This window comes from Lactuca saligna, chromosome 4 (genome assembly GCF_052625555.1).
Source record: "Lactuca saligna cultivar CGN05327 chromosome 4, ASM5262555v1, whole genome shotgun sequence".
NCBI lineage: Eukaryota > Viridiplantae > Streptophyta > Magnoliopsida > Asterales > Asteraceae > Lactuca > Lactuca saligna.
Window position 1 is genome coordinate 209,823,039 of NC_136420.1, and position 11,984 is coordinate 209,835,022.

Consider the following 11,984-nt stretch of genomic DNA (forward strand, 5'->3'; position numbering starts at 1 on the left):
CCATGGATTATATAGTGGGCTAAAACCCATATGATGCTCCTGTTGGATTAATGTCTAAGTCCATAACTATATTTGGTATGTACTTGACCCGACCCGACATGGTCCATTTGGGTTGCACTTCACCGACACAATTTATATGGATAGTCTTTTGAGAAGAGTATATTTATGATTAATATTAATATATTATAGGTTCTCATATATTAATATGGAATCATATTATTTAATTATTATTAATCAAGAATTAATTTAGAATTAATTAAGTGATCAAAATGAACTAATTAAATATGGAGTCTTATATATATGGAATGGGCCAAGTTTATTTAGGTTGGGCTAAGCTCTCATGGATAGTCCATGGAGTGTTTAACCCATGGATCATATGAAATGAAAGGTCATGGGTTTAACCCTAGTCTCCATACTATATAAAGATGTCATTGGTTGGTGAAATTGGCACTAGTGTAGTACACTAAGAAGTGCTAGCCGATTTCACTAGAGAAAACCAAGTATCCATATTCTCTAAAGTCTTCCAAGGTGTTTTGGTGATTCATGATTCCACTTAAGGCTTCCACACTATTGGGGCTAAGCTCTTAAAGCTTGAATACATCAAGCTACATCAAAAGGTATGTCATCTAACTAGTACTTTGTAGTATAAGAACTTCATAATATGCTAGTTAGGATTAAAGCCTTGGAAAGTTCTTATTTGCATGTATAATAGAGAAAAGCTAGAACCAAGGTTTATAGGGTTGCATGTACACCATAGGAGTGTTAGAATGCTCAAAACCCAATAGTGGTATCAGAGCCTAGGCTTGTTTTCTTGTTATACTTGCAAAACTGCTTAAAAATCGAAGTTGTTGCTGTCTGATCATCAGACTCGGCGAGTCCATCAGGAGACTCGGCGAGTCCATGCCTAAAAAGTGATCAAATCGATCCAACTCGCCGAGTTGGACCCCCAAACAGCATAAATTCGACTTTTTTGGCTGGATTGGACTAGGAACATTACCCCTAAGATGTTTTCGGACTTATAAACTTGTTTTTGATGTGGTAATGTTCATGCTAATCCAATTTCAAAGATAATTGTCAATAGATTCATGTTTTGTATTAGTTTAAAGTTTAGACTAATTACATGAAAAAGTTTGATTTGAATTATCTTGTTCTTATGAGTTGCTTAGATTAATAGAAAAGTTAATTGAAATAGTTGTTTTCAATCCATTTTAATCTAAGAGTTGAGTATAAAATGTGTTTTTGTAACTTGTCCTCAAGTTACATGAAGAGTCACATTAAAGACTCATAAAACTCATAAAAGTTGGCAATGGTTACAAAAAATGAAGAGTCTTGTCATCATTAATTGTATTTATGACTCCATAACTTGTCCTCAAGTTATGGAGGTTCAAGAGTCACTTCATTAAAAAATAAAGTGTGTAACCTTAATAATTCCATAAGTTATAAAATAAAGAAAAGTTAATTCTTTTATTAGTTTAAAATCTTCCATAACTTGTCCTCAAGTTATGGAACTTGAAGAGTTTTTGGATTAAAACTACTTTAAACACATAAGTTATGGAATTAATTAGTTTTGAATAATTTCAAAACTTGCCCTCAAGTTTTCCAATTTGAAAAAGTGTTCTCTAATGAATACTTTAATTCCAAGTTAGCCCTTAGAATTTTAAAAGTTAAAATTCAACCCTTATACTTTATAATATTATAAGTTAATAATATTTATATATATATATATATATATATATATGTATAAGAGTAAAGTCAGTCTTACAGTTAGTAAGCCTCATTCACGAAGCCGGTCTATAATGGGGGGTATAAGATTACTGCCTATAAAATGGCAGTTTAATGGGTGTCCACTCTCACCCACCGCTTCCTTGACCGGTAGAGGGTCGTTAGCTGAACGGGTTTGACAGGACTATAATTCTCCCTTCATTAAAAGTATTAATGATAAATACTAAGTAACTAAACTCTTAATAATACCCAATCTTAGTTACTTAGGAAAATGTGAATAAGGTGTTAATCCATGAAATTACACTTTGCACTTTGTTTAAGTCGGTTAGTGGAGCGTGTGTGGTTAACCGGCACACTAACTCGTATTTAACAAGGTAGGCATAGGGTAACTTAATGTTTATCATAGTATCGATGGAGCGTGTGTGGTTAACCGGCACATCGATTGAGGGGTAAACACTTAAGGGTACCAAGCAATTTGCATGGTTACTTCACACCTTGTTTTGTGATCCTCGACATCCCAATCACAAAACCTGAAGGGAACACTCGAGATTGAAACATGCCATTGAACAGTTCAATGAATCTCAAAAGATCTAGGAGTTTCAAATCCAATTAAAACCTAATAATACATTTCGTTTATCTTAGTAGAGATTGGTGAATCGTCATTCACCTACCTTCAAATATTTTATAGCTTGGATTATGGCATCCCTCTTCTAAGTTATAAAATAGTTTGTTTGGTCCTAGCCTTAATATTTCATATTGGGTGTCATATTAAGGACTTAAGATCAACTATCTTGAATATCTCCCAAAAAGATGTCTGGTCTAGACATCTATGATCTTCCCAAATCTCTTGAAACAAGCTTTCCTAAATGAAGATGATGTACTTTGGAAATCATACTTCTTTAACCTCCTCCAATTATTCTCCCCAACCCATAAGTTCAAGGTCACTCAAGCACTATTGGCAAGGCAAGGTCATGGTGTGATCATATCTTGGAGATGTAGTCACATATTGACAAGCCGGGAGAGTTGGGTGTCAAAGTCTTAACAAAGTTGGTGGTTCAACTACTTTCTAAGTCACATAGTGAGTTCTTTTGGAACACCTATGAAACAGACTATGGCAAGACCCTTAATGATCTTATCTATTTGCTAAGACCAACTTCCTAAAACTTTATGGACATTGACAATGATGACATTGGATATCTAGTAAAGCTCTCTCTTCCCAGCGGAAAGGGATCGGCCATAGTCAACTCGGTTGACCAAATGGTAAAGAGAAAGGCTAAGTCTGAGATATTCTCGTGTACCATTATCAAAGGGTCCATATGTTTATATTGCCAAGGGAAGGGTCATTAGTTGCGAAGCTGCCAATTTACCTAAGGGTGTTAAAGTTAATTAGTTTGACTCTACTTCAGGTAAAGTCCACTATCTAACTCTGCTAAGTTTCTATTCTGAGATTCTTGATACATGATGTGACTGGGTCACATGGTGATGTTTTAAGAATCAAAGAAAAGTGAAGAAACTTAAAGAAAGAATATGTTGAATCTGATCGTGTAGATGGATTTCTATCGCATAGTTTGAAGATTGGATTCTTGAGCTACTTCTTAGGAGTTATGAGATATTGCTTAGGAATAGATAACAACAAGTTTTCATATGGATTGTAAGGATAAGTTTTTCTGCAAAGTTTTAAAATAAAAGAAAAATTTTTGATTTTATTTATTTTAAATATCCTTACAATGGCATTTGAGGAAAATTGTTGCTTATATGACTCCATTAATAGAAAGAGTGGAAATAGGAAATTGATTCTTTCAGTTGTGGTAATGTCTAAATTTACCAAATAAGGAAAGATTCTCATCACCCAAGTTTCAATTGGACTGGAACTTGGAATCATGCAAGTTGTATAGCATGATGAATGAGAACTTTCAAGTACTGGAAAATTAAGACTAACTACTTGTTCACATGGATGTGTGAGTCAAGTAACAGACTAAGGGATCGAGTACACATTCTTGTGCACTGGTCAAGTCCACCACAAAAGATCGATAAGATTATTCATCATAATTTACTAAAGCTCAGTAAATATGGTTATACTTACAAGCTTAAGTGTAATTCTGAGACATTGGAAAAGGTTCCAATGTAAGGCAGATCGAATAAGAAGAACCATCTTAGGTAGAAGGATAAAAGCTTCTCAAATCTAAAAAGATGGGAGAGTACTTTAGTATCAGTTTTGTGATCATCTTAATGATTAAGAAACCATATCAAAATTAGTTCTCTAAGGGAATCTTAGTGCATTCTTATGACTAAGAGGAGGAATCTTGAATTGTTGAAGTGGTTAAATCAAGAAGATGAGTCATATGTCGTTCCAATACAAGTCTTAGAGTCATACTCCAAGATTGTAATTTGAGTGATATGGCTTAAATAAGTTTTAAAACACTTGTCAAATGTAATAGTAAGAGTTTCCTACTCTTGTACATTTGAAATTGGTAAGTTGTGATGTTTTGGATAAAATAAAGACTAACTAAGGCCAATTGTGTGAAGTGTTTGTCTTGATTAGAATCCGCACTATCTCTTGGATGTTTGACAACGGAGTCTTATAAGTCAAGAGGACAGTGGGAGTCTTAAAGGTCTTGAAAGTCTCAAGAACTAATCAAGAATAAAAACCTGAAGTTCTTCACTAGCACACGACTTGAGGTTTATAACCTATAATGTTGATATATTTTGTTCCCATTCCAGTTAAAGTTGGCTTTGCATATGAGTTCTTAGAGTTCTCAATTGGTTGCGCAACAACTTGGAAGCAATGGCAGGCCCTTGAGTTGCCAGGTGGCAAGAAATCAAGATTGAGTTCAGTCCATATGAGTTTGGATTTGTCATTATCCTTGTCTTGTGACTATGGTTTTGACAATTCACATGGATAAGAACACATACACCAGTAAATCTAAATGTCATAAGGTTTCTCTCCGATTCATGAAAATCATGGTGAGGAAACTCTTTCACTAAGTAGATTTTAGCTAGATAGCAATTGTAATATTTGCATTCTCAAAGTCGTTAGTGGAGCGTGTGTGGTTTACTCGCACACTAACGTGGACTTATGAGAAATGGCAAAAGGTCTAAACAATTTAGACTATGATCACGACATCCCTTTTCATAGTTCTGAAATTGTTTAGACACACATGTGAGCTATCTAAGAGAGGTGTATGATTTTGATAAAGTTTTATCAAAGCAATCTAGTATCAGAAATCTGAACTTTGGTAAGAAAGTCAATAAAGTATTGATTTCTAGAAGTCCAGTTGATATCTGGGTACATGTCAAAGCTAGTGGGAGCATAAGTGTTATGCTATTAATCATCATGTTAGTGAGATCATGATAATTATGATAAAGGTTGCAAGTTACCATGTTAATTATAGAAAACAAAAGGTTTCAATTGGGAAAAAGTTGTTTTGCTATAAGTAAGGGAGAGGAAATTATTCTTCATCTCACTTCTATAAGCTTAGATCGTGAGGTTTTAATCATTTAGTCAAGGATATATATATATATATATATATATATATATATATATATATATATATATGAATTTCATGTTGGAATGGCTCAACATAAGGAAATTATGTATATGGGTCCCTTAGTTGCGTTCTAAAATTCAATTATGATTATGGCATCCCTTTTCATAATCTGAATTATGAGAACTTGGAAAATTGAAATGGAAATATTATAGCAAAAGACTGGTTTAGTCTTTATGTGAGACATCATGAATCGTGTCCCATATGCTTCGGATATAGGATCGATTACATGTACTATATTCATCCTTTCTAAAAATTTCCAAATGCCTGGGGCATTAAGAAGGGAAACGGTTTAGAACTGGATATGACTAAAAGGATTAAACAATTGTTGAGGACAATCTAAGGTTTACCAAATATTGGGTGCTCAAGGACAGTTAGAAGTATAGTGATAATTCTGGAAGGACCATATTGACATAATCTGTAAGGAGGTAGTTCTTGTTCAAAAGTGACAGTCAAAATGGAATCTGGAAATGTTTCAAAGTTAGAATTTTTTCAATATGTTTAAGATTAGGAAACTTAATGCAAGAAGGATGTTTCTAAGGAGCTGATCCCCTTTGGAATGCTTTGGAATAGTTGTTGTCAAGTCTTTCTGACTTCGTGAATAATCATTACAAGAGGATCAATGCATATAAGTTTAGAATCTAACATATTTCAGTAAATCACATGAATTTGGAATTCTTGCATTTGCAGTAAGGATTCGGGACTGTGAAAAGAGGATCATTGGAGTTATGTTCAATTGATCTAGTTCACAACGTAAAGATCATAGACAAACATAGTATGCATACTTGGTGTATGGCATGACTAGTGTTTAGAAAACATAGTGTACATGCTTGGAGCATGGGACAACTATTGTTTTAAATTCAAGAATAAAGTTGATAGCTGAAACAGTATACAATGAATAATGTGTAATCATATGGTGATAAATAAAAGGTGTTTTATTTATGTTCATGGGTTTTGATACCATATTGGATTCAGTTATTATTGTGTGTCATTTTGCATGTTTTGACTTCCAGAATAAACTAGGTTATTCTTCCAGAATGACTAAGTTATTCAAACCATCCACAGTCGGTCATATGTTGGAAGTACATATGAATCAAGACTGTCATGGGTTGGCTTGTAGAGGTCTAAGGTGTTGGACAAAGGGCTACAACACTCATGAGTGCTCATAAGTTCTTAGTATTGGATTCAACCCACGCTCATTGGAATCACTTCATGGATTTTATCACGAGTGATCATGAGACGATAATATCTTATATTCTTCAAACCTAGAGATATGAGTTGGTTGTACATTGATTGCACGAAAATGCATTCGATAACTCGGTGTTATAAAACGTGCCTTTGTGTATGATTCAACAAGTAGCAGAACAATCCATATGAGTCAAAGTTTATCCATTCCTTTTACCTTCGGGATAAAAGCGATATCAGTGGGCCCCTTGATGATTTAATGATGACACATGTGAGTGCTTGGCCAAGCCAGGACTGATTTGATTTGTTCAATTAGTCAGTCGTCATGAATCAGAAATCAGGAAACAACAAATGGACATAGAGAATGACTATAATCCATGTCTCGGTCCATATGATATCTAGAATGGAGGAATATATGATCCCTTATGTAATGGACAAGTTCGTTGACAAGATCAGAGTTCGACAACGGCTTTAAGAGCTACGATTGCCAGTTAGGTTTTGAAGTCATACTCAATAATAGTTTTAGACTTATCCAAGTGGGAGACTATTGGATTAATGTCTAAGTCCATAACTATATTTGGTATGTACTTGACCCGACCCGGCATGGTCCATTTGGGTTGCACTTCACCGACACAATTTATATGGATAGTCTTTTGAGAAGAGTATATTTATGATTAATATTAATATATTATAAGTTCTAATATATTAATATGGAATCATATTATTTAATTAGTATTGATCAAGAATTAATTTAGAATTAATTAAGTGATCAAAATGAACTAATTAAATATAGACTCTTATATATATGGAATAGGCCAAGTTCATTTAGGTTGGGCTAAGCTCTCATGGATAGTCCATGGAGTGTTTAACCCATGGATCATATGAAATGAAAGATCATGGGTTTAACCCTAGTCTCCATACTATATAAAGATATCATTGGTTGGTGAAATTGGCACTAGTGTGGTACACTAAGAAGGGCTAGCCGATTTCACTAGAGAGAACCAAGTATCCATATTCTCTAATGTCTTCCAAGGTGTTTTGGTGATTTGTGATTCCACTTGAGGCTTCCACACTATTGGGGCTAAGCTCTTAAAGCTTGAAGACATCAAGCTACATCAAAAGGTATGTCATCTAACTAGTACTTTGTAGTATAAGAACTTCATAATATACTAGTTAGGATTAAAGCCTTGGAAAGTTCTTATTTGCATGTATAATAGAGAAAACATAGATCCAAGGTTTATAGGGTTGCTTGTACACCATAGGAGTGTTAGAATGCTCAAAACCCAATAGATCCATGGATGCTCCATGGGGTTTTGTACCCATGGATCATGGAAATGAAAGGCCATGTCAATGAGGGTTTACATGGTGTAACCCTAACTATATATGCATCTTATTCTTGACCAAAATCGGCACTAGTGTGTGTAAAAGAAGGGCTAGCCGATTTCATGAGTTGTGGATTTCTCTCAAGTTATTCCAAGTGTATTTGGTGTTGTGTGAACCATTTGAGGTGTCACACTTGAGGCACTAGGCACTCAAGATTCATGAAGACTTTCTACATCAAAGAGGTATGTATTCTATCTTGTTATATTCAATGTTATTATGCTAGTTAGGATGAATACCTTAGATGTTCATATTTGCATGTATAATAGAGAAAACATAGATCCAAGGTATTTAGGGTTGCATGTACACTTAGGAGTGTTAGAATGCTCAAAACTCAACACCTAAAACATAAATTTAAAACCATAAGCACAAATCTGAATGAGTTCCCCAAGATACCACATATCATTCATACATGAATCACATATTGGGCCCTCGCCCTCCATTAGGCCTCGCCCGGTCTCGAGTCCTACTCGGCCTTGGACCTTGCCCAACATCCCCCATTCGGATTACAGATTTGTTATTCCCAGGTCTCTCCTGTCACAGGGTCTTGCCCACTGTACACACACAGTATATCACATAATCATGCTAACACATAAAATGACCATAAACACTAGCATATGTTTCAGTCATCAGGCCTGGCCCAGCATCGAGCCCCGCCCGGTACACACATAACCATATACCCATATAATCATATAAGCATATAGCCATACTAGCATATCCAATAATCACAAAGACTATAGCATACCATACAGTCATCGAGCCTGGCCAGGTAATCATAAAAACATATATCGATAACTAAAATATAATGTCCTCATCAGGCACTGCCTGGCATTGGGCCTTGCTCGGTAAGCATATCATCATATAACACTTGCAAGATTCTAACAAACATCTAGCATCCTAACATAAAACCATGGGCCAACATTGGTGCCTTCGACCCACTAAACATAGTGAAGAGACTCACCTCACACTACTAAAACACACAAATGATCCCTGGCTGCTAGCTGACAAATTCCCCGGAGTGTCAATATCAAACAACACTCAATCAACATTCGGATCTCAAACCATGCCCATAAATCCATTATTAGGGTAACTGACCAATTTACCCCCGATCTAGTTTAGATTGAGATTGTGGCCTAAACCTAATAATTCAAGAGGCCCAAATACCAAAACCATTCAAGGCCTAAATCATGGCATAATTTCCCAAATTGGGCCCAAACCCATTTAAGGACTTTCCAACATAATTATCAACCCAAAATATGATGGCCCAACAGGGCCCAAGACAACTAATCCCAAAAGACGGCCCACATCGAAGCCCAACAAGCCAAACCCTTCTAGATTGGATACGCGGAGCATGCTCAACTGTACGCTAAGCGTACATGCAAACTAGCTTGTACGTTGTGCGTACAGACTTGTACTCCCAGCGTACTCCTCCCTTAATCCCAAATACGACATTAAGCATTTAATGTTATAGATCAGGAGTCCAAACCACATATCTACTCCTTAAGGGACATTAAGCTTGATGACTTTGCAGCCTCCAAAGAACCCATCATCCACTTAAAGCATTAAACTTTCGCCAAACGGACACCAACTCAAACATGGGGAATTCCAAACCCCAAAGGAGACAACTTTAAGCATTTAGAACCTCAGAAACACCAATAGTTGCAACGCATAGCTCTTAGAGTGGTACCAATCCACTAGGCCTCATTCTTAGTTTGCAATTAGGTATTTCCACTACCAATACATATCTTAGATATATCTTGAAACCCTATTTGATTGGGTCCTTAAATTCAAATCTCATGGCATACTCTCATATTTCTAGAAGAAAGGAAAATGCCAAGACTACTTCAGACCCTATACATTATGCAAGTTGTAGTAATATTTAACAAAATAAATGAGGAAGTCTACAGAAAAGTCCTAAATTTTTATGAAATGTTTCAAAAAAAAAAGTCCTAATTTTTTTTAACAGAAAAGTCTTATTATTTTGAGAAAATCATATAATCTGTCATTTTCTGTTCAAATATAAAAAACGACTTTTTCTTTAATTTGGGCAAATTTTTAAACAATCATGACTTTTCTGTTTAAAAAAAATACATGACTTTATTGAAACTTTTCCCAAATGTTTAGGACTATTCTGTAGATTTCCCAAATAAAAGTGATGCAAAGAAAAATACTAAGACAGTTTAAATTAATAAACTTGAAATTGCCTCATCCCGGCTTCACAGGACGCAAGTCGAGCATCTATTTCTGTCAGCTTTGTGATGGGCATAATCTATAAATTTTCTATTAGATGGTGACCAATTTTCTAAATTTTTTTGAATAAAATGACCATTTGATATAAAAAAATTACATAGGGACCTTTTACATAAATTACAGGGACAATTTTATAATTTATTTTCTATACACCAACTAAACCTATGAACATACAAAAATCTTGTGGCCAAAGTCTTTCAATGAGTATACTATGCAAACATACATTCTATTTTTATAAAAGAAAAAATACATAAGGGCATTTTCTGTAAATTACAATCACAACTTATATAATTTATTTTTAACATCAGGACCAAACCTACCCACCATACGAAAGTATCATAGCTAAAATCTAAAACCAATGCGTAAAAGAAAATAGATAGGGAAAACTTTGTAATTTATTTTCTACACAATGATCAAACCTATCAACATACGAAATTATTATGGTAAAAGTCTAAAATTCAAAATTATCGAGGTAAAAATCTAAAAGTCAAAACTAATCTATACATATATACTAGTTGCTTTTTATTATATATAACCAAAAATTACCAAATCGTTTACTTTTGTTGGTTTTACGGGGCGTAATGTAAGTTTTCTATTGAGTCGGCCCATTTTTGTTAATTTTTAAACACATAGACCATTTGTTGTAAAAAGAAATCTGAATAGGGACATTTTCTATAAATTACAAGGATAATTTTGTAATTTAGTTTTTACATACCAAGATTATCAACATCTGAAAATATTATTGCTAAAGTTTCAAACGCAAATGTATACTTTTTAAACATATATTTCATAATTAATTTTTTTATATAAGATCTAAACCTGTCAACAAACAAAACTACTATGTCCAAAGTCTAAAACCTAGTAAAATAGTAGATATTAATCTTTTATTTAAATTATATAGACAACTTTTATAATTAATTTTCTACATACAGTTCAAATCTACTAACATATGAAATTGTTAGGGTAAAAGTCTAAAAAGTAAAACTATTATGACAAAAATCTAAACCTACTAACATATGAAATTGTTAGGGTAAAAATCTAAAAAGTAAAACTATTATGACAAAAATCTAAACGGCCAACTAAAAAAATAATTTTTGTAATTTATTTTTTATACGGAGACCAAACATATTAATATAAGAAACTATTAAAGCAAAAAAAAAAAAAAAAAAAAAAATCTAAAACACAACTATTATGACATCCAAAAAAAACCTAAATATACTATTCATAAGTTGTTTTTTATTATATATAATAATGACAATCTCCATAAACACTACACTTTCAACTTACAAAAATACCTTTTTATGCAAAACAATTAAAGAACATCAAAAAAAGTACCAACATGAAAATTCACCACTACATGACAATCCAGATGTATGAGTTGTAATTTGTTGCATTAATGCCGTAGCATGATATGAATATAATGCTCTCATGTATGATCAATGCAACAGTCATCAATTAACCAATTAATATACATTAATACATGCTAATTTCATTAACATACCATTTATCCCTTTTGATGAAACTTCTGTTAGATATATGTTTTTGTCAAATTATTTCAATTTTCAAGCCACTGTTTGACATATAAACTTCCCAAATCATAACAAAGCCAATAATAACTATTAAGTCATCTAATGGCTCTAATATTCATCCCCTTCACAACCTAGAAGAAAATATAAGCAAGTTAGAAACCCATAATTTATCTTCATGTAGCGAAGGAGAAGTTTACAACCAAATACCATTAGTTGTATAATATACATCCTTACTTATCCTTATATTTTAACAACAGATTCCAAAGAGCAGTCCAATGAGCTTAGGAAATAACGTTATAACACCACCCAACCGGCTTATATATATGCATTACACTATTGTTATATACGATTATACACCACTAAAATGAACCAC